Source organism: Camelus ferus, chromosome 1 (genome assembly GCF_009834535.1).
Source record: "Camelus ferus isolate YT-003-E chromosome 1, BCGSAC_Cfer_1.0, whole genome shotgun sequence".
Lineage (NCBI taxonomy): Eukaryota > Metazoa > Chordata > Mammalia > Artiodactyla > Camelidae > Camelus > Camelus ferus.
The window spans coordinates 21,563,499-21,573,761 of record NC_045696.1 but is presented as its reverse complement, the minus strand read 5'-3'; positions in this window follow the sequence as shown (position 1 = coordinate 21,573,761).

The following is a 10,263-nucleotide window of genomic DNA, read 5'->3' as shown; positions in this document are numbered from 1 at the left end:
AAATAAAAGACTTAAACTGTGAGCAGGAACCCAGCATAACAAGTAGGGGAGGTATACTGAGATTTAGCAATTTTTAGACCAGTTATGTCCAGGCATCAAACTCTTAGCAGAGTCACGCTGGGGCTGGACTTACTGTATTACTAATGGAGTCTTGCTTCAGTTCTGATCCAGATGGATCCACCAATTCCCAGAACTCTGATTAGAGTTAGAAGCAGTTATAGCCTCAGGTGAAAGTGTGACCTTTGGAAATGTGACCTGAGACGTGGGTTCTGATATTACTCTTCTTCTAATGGCACCAATGTTCTCCGACATCGAATTTATTCTGATTACCACCATTCTCATTACAGGGAATTTATTTACTATTTATGGTCTGTTGACCTTAAACGATTATAAAGAAACAAGTACAATGAAAGTGCCATTCCATTAAAATAATGGAACAATTAACACACAAGGGAGTTGAACAGATCTGAAATTCACAGTTATTCCTCTAATTTAAGCTTTATTCATATATTCTTACTTTCCCCCTAAATGTCTTTTAATAAACCAACTAAACAAAACTAAACTATTTTTTCTCTCTTTGATTTTCCTTTTCATTCCCACTTTGGCACCTTTACTCGTGATATTTTCTTAATGAAAACATTCTCTCTGTGATATGAACTCATTGTATTAATGTTTGTTATTCAACAGGCATCTCAAATGTAATGTAGATGGCTCGAGAGAAAAAAAGACTCCATGAAGCCTTCCTTAGTATTTCCACCCATATATTATCTTTCTTTCCTTTGATTCTCCATAACACTTTGCATTACTATTAGCATGTGAAAGACACAATGAACCTAAGATGTATTTTACTCATTTGTGAGGTAGGTGCTGGGAGGTACCTCCTAGAGCTCTTTTCAGAAATAAATAACATTCTTTCAGCTGCTGGGAGAGGGACTGCAGACAGCCCTCAGATGTCATCCAAGTTTAAGGATGGCTTCATCTGGAGAGCAGAGCCTGGCCAAGGGTGTGCTCCACTCCCTGCAGCCTGCATCAGTGATTGAGTCATCAGTGGATGGGAATACCAGCCCCATTTCTCCAAATGCAGACCACTTTGAAAGAGTTCCTTGTAAATCAGCTTCAAAGTCCTTCGCTGACACTGTGTCACAGAGCAACTCCTCCCCCTGCTTGGGCCCGCTCCCTGCGCTTTTCTTTCGTAGGCGTTTTAATTTAATTTAATCCTACAAATTTCCCCGCTAAGTCCTGTGTTTGTAAACTTTATCTCATAACGTGCTTCTTGGGGGAATCCAAATTCTTGGGGGAATCATCATTCACTCACTGGAACATACATCAAACTATTCATAAGTGACAAATATTCACCACTTTATATGCAAGACATAGTTCTAAGTGTGGTGGGAAAAACAAAGAAGAAACAGAAATTGCTCCTGTTCTCAAAATTCTAGGATGAGAAATGAATGAAACATGTACCGAAAAGGCACCAAGTGAGTAAAACACACGGCTAAGCAACGTGGGGATTCAGATACACGAATCACACCTGTGTACTTCTTACCTCCTAGGAGGGTTGTCAGCTCTTTTGCGGCAAGAGTAGGTTTTCATAGACTTTTGCTCCCTGCTGTATCCAGTGTCTTGAATAAAACTAATACTCGGTGTGCAACTGTTGAATTGATCTCATATTGGATTGTTGTGAAAAAAATTAAAAATCTGCAAGAAACATTCAACAGACACATCCTTACACAATGACTTTGACTCAAACTATAAATTAATTTGGAAGCCTGGGGAGTCATTTTATTCTTGTGTTTGTTTACTATTGAAAACAAGAATTATCGCTAAATAACCCTGAGTCAGAAATGTCAATGCTAAAACCCAAAAAAAGTGCTGAGGTTCACATAAGGGACCTTATGAAGGGAACAATATTCATAATTTCAGAGGCTCTCAGATTGATTGGTTCAGTTTTCTAGACAGACAGGTAGCGCCCTGCATTTACAATCATACAGAAGCTATTCTGCATTTTTCCAATTCTAATTTGGGTCATCTCTAACATAAACTCCCTGCAAGGCTAATGCGCAAGACCATTACTTATCTATTTTTTACAGCAAGTTGCTCCAGAAATTTTGAGATGGTTATATGGGTCACTAAGTGCTTAGTCTCAGGGAAGGAGAGTTGTATGTCAATGTCCTGGAGAATTATCTTATTTAACCTAAAGAAAGTCTTGTTTTGTTTAGAAGAAACAGATAACAATGTGGTTCAATAGCTGTGTAGGAAAATAAAGAATTAAATTTATTTGTTGAGTGTATTGCTAAATAGCTATTTTTTTTTTTTTTAGTTTTGTCAGACAAATATAAGATGGCCAAAGTAATTCTACAAACATTAATTTATAATTTATTTCACTAAACATTGGTATTTGCTAAATACGTTATATTCATATGTAATGCCATCCATCAATATGACCAAAGATACAGAGATGTTTATTTCAAGAAAGTAAGTATATATAGTTAAACTAGACAAAAAGAAAAGAAAAGAAAGAAAGTGATAGTGATTATTCTGGATTTTCAGCAAACTGTATTCAGTGGTGAAATCAAAAGCGAAAAAATATGTAGTTAAGTTTTGAACCCCCCAATATGAAAACATGATGACTGTAAGTTCATAAGTTTTAAATTCACGTCCAGATTGAAAATTTTACAAGCATTTTAACTTTTATTCCCACCCTCCTCCCACAAATGACTGAGGATGGGTCTATGTGAGATCTCATTTCTATTCCCTGTTGTCTGTTCAATGACTTTTTTGAATTCCTTAATTAAAGGAGAACAGTTGATCAATGACTCATGAGCAATTTATTTTTCAAAAATGTCAAAACACATGATTACAAAAAAATGTTTTTATAAGCTTAGATACTAATGCCTACATTTCTCCTTCGTCCTGATAGACTTGGCATCTACCCAGTAAAAATAGTTTTTTTCTTCTTATAAAAGGCACCATAACCATCCAAAATGAAAAGATCATTCCAAAAGCTTAGTATTTTGAAAATGCAAATGATGATTACATGTATATAATGTTGTACACCTGCTTAACGTTTTGCTCTAAGAGAATCTTGGCTCTGCTAAGAATGCTACTTCCCGTCCATGCTGAAATGGTGGTGTTCTTCTCCCACATTTTTAATACCATAGATTTTGAAGAGGAAGAACAAGTTCCTTTCGTCTTGTTGTGTATCTAGGACTTTCTCCTTTCCCCCTGCTTTGAATCTCTGGTCATCTGACTGTATCGGCCAAAACTCCCCCTGCTGCAGTTACTGCCCCATATCCTGGTCACTCCCTTCTCCCATCCACAAACACACCCCATGACTTTCTTGAAGATTTTTTTACCTGAGTCACTGCCATCTCCTAATGCTTACTGTTACAATCCTTATCTTACAGTTCCGCATCAGTGATCCTTCAGATCACTTGGATTCTCAGTGTCTTAACTTCTTCTCCTCCAATGATCTTGTGATCTTGATCTCCAATCTCCATCAGTCTGTTCCCAGTTCTTACACTGGTCTGGGTATTGTTATCAGCATTACTTACAACTCTTTCCCAACTCCAGGATCAAATTATGCATTCACTCTCTGAACACCACCTCCTATCTTTCTATAGCATTTTCTACAACATCCTATCTTTCAGACAAACCCTGTAGCTACAATTCAGTGATTCTGCTACATTTTCACTGAGACCCTTCTCTCGTGTTTTTCTCACACAGGTTAAACCTCGTGGTTCATGTATAAACACTAACTGAATCTTTAATTCTCTATTCCTTCTTTTATGTTGAACAAAAATCTAGCACTTCACTTATTTCTATATAGATGAATAAGGGTATCTGGTCTCACTTTACCTTCATGACCATTTATGCCAAATGGACCCTACTGGCTCCTGTCTGTGGGGCTGCATGTCCCTGCTCCAGTCATTCTCCTGATCTCCTAGACAACTACTTCATTGCCTTTTCTATTCCCAAACCTCCAACTCTCCCCCGAATTATTACATCTGATGATTTTGCTTTCCTTTACAGTGAGAAAAGAAAAATGCATATAGAAGATTGCTTCTGAAAGCTTCCATCATTACACCTACTCAATGAATTGAATCTGTGCAGTACATTCTTTCCACTCTGTTTCTCTGGATGAAAAATCTTGGCTCCACATAAGCTTAACACTTACCTTCATTTGGCACTGATTCCATTATTTGATTCTTTGTCATCTTATCAAGGACAATATCTTGGAACCTCTCTCTCTCTCCCTCTCCCTCTTAATGATTTCTATTCTCAAGAAAGTACACCACATTATTCCACAGGCATAACTGACATAAATAACAACTTGATATTATTCCACTCCAAAGAAAAAAGTATCCAATTGATGCTCATTCTTTTCACTGGTCCAATCTGTTCTCCTACCATGCTAGTCTAGCAGGATAATCTTAACAGTAGACTGGTGAGAAACTTATGGTACTTTGCTCTTTCCGTTTTAGGTGCTTCATACATGTTTAAATTGATCAGATAATACATCAGTATGAAGTGTTAAAGCAAAATTAGAAGAGGTTTGAATATTAATCAAAAAAGACTGGCTCAGAACCCAAGACACCACCACTAGGTGTATCAAAAGAGTAAAACTATCCTTTGTCTCTTCCACGTGAACATGCAAGTTCTTGTGTCTGTAGGTAGCTGTATATGTAATCCCCTCAACAGTATCCTTTTCTGGGGTATTGGATGTAATTATTCTTTTTTGGTGACCCCCCCCCAAAAGTTCTTTACAATCAGTGTCCTTTGAGTTGCACTGACCACAAAGGTAATACCAGAGAGGCATGATGTAGACAAAGTCAAACAAATACTGTCTCATAATTCAAGTTGATTAAATCATAAAAGAGGGATGCTTTTACACCACAGACGGCAAACTAGTGGAACACAACTCTGGAGGGTTTTCATGATGATTTTTGGGAAGAGGTGATTTTATGGGAAGAGATACCTGCTACTGAAATCAAGAAATCTAAGAGGCAATGACAGACATATTGCTGAGGATGTTGTCTGAACACCTGGGAGTCGTTTTTTCTAAGCCATTCTTCCTTGAATTTCTATTTCAATGGACATAGTGCCAATGGATTTCAAGTTTGATTTAGGTTTCTGCTGCTTAAGAAGGAAAAGTCTTGATGTCTTGGTTAACACAGACATAAAGAGAAAATAGAATAGGACTGGACACTACACAAACAGTTTAAAGTGATGGAAGAGTGGCTCTAAGACATAGTTTCTGTATGTTGGAGCTGGTCAAGAATTGGTGAGCTTGGAATTAATAAAATAAATTTTTTATAACTGCACTGAAATATGTACATTTTATGTGCTTTGTGTTGCCCTGTCCCAGCATTCAGATAAGGGGCATGTTGAGAAGAATGAAGGAAATGTGCAGAGACAAGCCAAAGAGAACCAAAGACCCCCTTCCTTTCCTACAAGACCTGGTTCTCCAGTTTTATTTTTGAGATCCTAATTAAGAGTCCAGAAAACATTCCACTATCCTTTAAATAATTTTATTTTAACTTAAATTTTAGTTATGTTTCTCTTACTTCAACCAAAAATAGACCTAACTACAGGACAACTTACAGTGTCAGTAAAACTTATGATGTACTAAGCTGATAGGTACAGAGAGAGGCATAAAAAAAGTGTGTCAACATTTCAGAGAGGGATTTGATCAAATTTTTCATAATGTGTTTATGTTCGAAAGGAGAACTATGCGATAATTTAAATCACAGAAGTGTGTTTTTTACTGTGGCAGCAGGAAAACGGTACCCTATTAATGATGCTTTTTGACAGTTTTCAGCCTCATGTTACAGGGTTCCACACTAAACTTTGTTCTTGTCAACAGTTTTTTAATTAAAAAGGTGATGAGGATATTGATGGCATGCTTATCAAAATCAAACATAGCATCGACGTGGGAGGAATAGAATGTATAAGCTGGCAGAATTAGTGTTTTTGAAAAAAAAGTGTACTAAAAACTACCATGTAAAATTTAACAAAGATAATTGTAAACACTGCAATTATGCCCCCCCCAAAACAATCCTATGAGACAAGTAAAAGGTAGGGATAGATATATCTAAATAGCAGAATAGGTTAAAAGATTAATTATTTTGGGTAATTAATTATTTTGGGTAACTAAGCTCTTTTAATTCAGCGATATGAAGATGCTTAAAGCAGTATTCAGCAGTATTAATAAAAGTACTGTGCCTAGAACTATGCCTTAGTCAGAATACATGTGGGACAGTTTACATGGCGGGTTGACACAGTAGAGCACATCCAGAGAAGAATACTCTGATTGATGAACTTGTAGAAAACATTGCACATTTTGACCAACAGTTGAAATCTTGACTAATTATTGTGAAGAATTCAGGTGAGAAGGGGGTGGAAAGGATAAACTTCATGGTTGTATTCCAATGCAACCAAAGATTACCATGTGGGAAAATTGTACCTATTAAATTACTATTATATTTAAATACAAATGACATTTTCAAGTAGCAATTATAAAGAGGTAGGAGAAAAATTCAATCCTTATGACAAAAACATATCTGAGAATTGGAGGTGTCTGAAAACGAAATACAGTGTGGCAAAAAGTTGTGAATTCTCTATTTTGCTGTTGAAGCAGAGATAGTAAAATACTAAAAGGAAGTTAGAGAGAGAGGTCCTCTATTGTGTGTAAACTTCATTAGATTTCTAACTTTCTCATTAGGTTTCATTTCTAACTTTCTTTTCAATTCCAGATATTTTGACACATCAATTTCACTGTACTGAATATAAATGTTTTCTAATATGTAGCTCTGTTTCTATAAGAAATGTTACTTGATAATTCAATTTTTGAGACATTAATGTTCAGAATATAGAAGATGATTTTCAGAGCTTAAGTTTGAGTCAAACCACAGATATAATCACAATAAATCTTTGCCAATGGAGACAATTTCAGTTAAAAACTATATAATTGTGTACCTAACCTGTTTGTCTACTTACCCCCTTGAGCTCAACTAAAATGATTATAAATACATTTTTGAAAATATATTATCTAAAAGGACAAATGTAAGAGGAAGAACAAACAAGTAAAATAATATAATACAGGTTTGAAAGATGGGTGCATGTAACAGTTAAAATTCATGATGGAAGGAGTGGGGTACACACAGGGGCCACCCAATTTGCCCCCCAAGTCTCTGAGAGATTCCATGGCTTGAATCCCCCAGTGAGCCAATGTATTAGAGTTCTCCAGACAAACAAAATCAATTGATGTGAACATATGGAGAAAAATTTATTATAAAGAATTGGCTCCTGTAATTATGGAGATTATCAAGTCCCAAATCTACAGTGATGGCCAACAAGCGGGTGGACACTCAGAACAGCAGCTGTTACGTTCCACTCCCGAGGCCAGCTGCCTGGAGACCCAGGAGAGCCTGGTGTAGGTGAAATCTGAAGGCAGTCTGCTGGAAAACTCCCTCTGGCTGGAGAAGGCTGGTCTTTTTGTTCTATTCAGGCATTCCACTGATTGGATGAAGTCTACCCACACTATGGAAGGCAATCTGCTTTACTGAGTTCACTGACTTCAGTGTTAATCTCACCCCAAAACATCCTTCACATAAAATTCACCCTCACAGTCAGTAAGGTAGGATGATGTCAGAATAGAAGATGGAAAAGAAATTACTGAAATGTTTACATAAAAAAACAGTTGTATGCCAAGGCCCTGCCACCTCTTCCTCACAGCTGAATTGTGACATTTACTCCTAACCTGAAGATTTTTGCTATTGTTAGCTAAATAATTAATTAATTAGTTAGTTTAAAAAAATGGATCTGCTAGTTTCTGGGGAAGGGAGCAGAGGAATACAAGATGAGTCTTGCTGCTGTGGGACTGGACACAAGCGAACCAATTTCAAGTTTGCACACTGAACTTTGGAAGATTTGCCACCTTCAGCTGAAAAAAAAACCCAAAAGGATGGTATATATTGTCTTGGTCACAGCCCTTGAGACGTGTCTGAGATGAGAGAAACAACAATAAGCACTGAGGGAAAATAAAAAGATAACAGAAAAAAAGGAAAGATAATTATGATGCAGTATACTACTTGTTTATAAATGATATTCACATAATTATTATGTTATAAATATTAATTTAATCATTGATTATGATATAGCTATAAAAGGACAATGGAGGATGGGGTGAAAAAATGGACTGAAGATTAAGTTTTAGCTCTCTGTACATCTTTCCATTAACACAAATTCTTTCTCTTCACAATACTCCCAATATAAACATAGTATAGTTTGACCAATGCTTATTCTTTATACTATTATGACTACCTAACTATTTTTATTACCAAGTGACTCGAGTAATTCCATCCTTATGCACTGCTTTCAATTTCGCAGAGTTAACATTCTCATTTATTTTTTGGTTAAATTTTGATTTTCTTGTCACTAAATCACCTTAGGTCACCATCTTGGTGACATCACTCTCCTCAAGATTAGCTTTTGTATTTCTCCTGAATATTAAAACATGACTTGTTTTAAAAAATTGAACCGTTGATTTTATGTTTGAAAGCTCAGTTAGTATGCGATGCCTCAGGGATCACTAGGCAGACACAATGACACCTGAAGACATTTAAATACACTGGAGGACACGGGTCACCTCACCTGCTCATGAGGTGGCAAGTTTCCAAAGGCTTTTTAATCAGCAAAGTAACCAAACAACCAGATAAGGACCCAACCAGACAGTTAACAAATATATACATGTTTTCACAACGTTTTTTGAAAACAAATTTACTCTTATCCTAGGAAAATGTGCTCTCAGCTTGGCAGAGAGATGGTCTTTCAGTGCAATGTGTCATGTGCCTTGATCAGTGTTGCCTAGATATTAGCCAGGTTTGCACCTCCTCTTCCTACGTTTCCTACTGTTCTATTCTTCCTATTTTTTCCCCACTTCCTGCTCCTTCTAAACATTCCATTACTCTCCATCTCTAATATCTGGTAGGCATAGCAGAAACAGTAGGATTTTTATTTTCTCAGTGAGGAGAGAAACCAACCTAACTGAAAACCTGATCAGATAGCAGGCCGAAATAATGTTAAGTCAAGTCTCCGGCATTTCAGAGAGCCTAAAAGGTACACTGGCCTTTTTGCTGGCAGGATGGTGCAATTTCGGGAAAAAAAAAAAAAAAAAAAAAGAATGTGCATTCATTCACCCAATGGGAATATAACACATGTATAAGATGGTGATTATTTTAACATGCATGGCAAACTGATATCATGACTTCCCATAAATGCACTGTATCTAATTTTCCTTCAGTGAAATCTAGGTCAGACTATTTCTGCTGAATGGTAAATAAATATATGTTTATATTTGAAAGAGTATGGAGAAGGGATTTTCCAGGAATTTTGTGGTATGGTTAATTTTTTAACAATTTAATTTATGGCAATTTTTAAAATTATGACCAGGTTCTGGAAAAATGTAGCTTCAGACTATAAAGGAATCTTCTCTTTAAATTTTTGAGAAGCATCTCATACCAGTTTGAAATTTAAAATGAAGTATTGAAGATATTTTAGAGGCTCACAGACCCTATCCTTATGCCTAATCTTATTTTATACTCTCCTGACTGAAGTTAAGTAGGGAAAAAACAAACGGTATTTTTAACTCAACTCAGTTTGTTCAAAGGTTCGTTTTTTGAAAACCTGTGGGTTTTCAAAATGAATGTGATTTTATATGTAGCATCTGAAATCATTAAACAGCATATTATATTTTAGAATTATGTAATAGTATTTATTCTTGTGTTTGTGGATATATTTAAAATCATCTTGTTTGAAAATAGTATCTCAACACATAAATGCACTTTTGACTATCATGTTTGGTTTCCAGTTTGAAGGGATTATTGCATTAAAATTACTAAAAAAAATTCTAAAAGATCAGATTTTGGAAAAGAAAACTTTAATTATTCAGCTGAAGGAAATATCCTTAGAAAAAGCAATAAAAATAAAGATATTTTAAAACGATTCTTAAAAATTCTAAAACAGATTTATGCCTTACTATTTAGTTTCAAAGTTTCTAATGATCTAAAAATATATATGAATTAAAAATCTGACTTTTTTTTTTTTTTAAGAAATATCTGTTTCTACCACTCAGTGTCACCAGAGAATGTTAATAAGCAATTTCAAAACTTGGAGTAATACATGTAGCACAACTAAGTCTTTTGCTTGTTTGTTGATTTGGTAGCTATAGTTTCGAGGTACAGATGGTAAAATAGACAATAT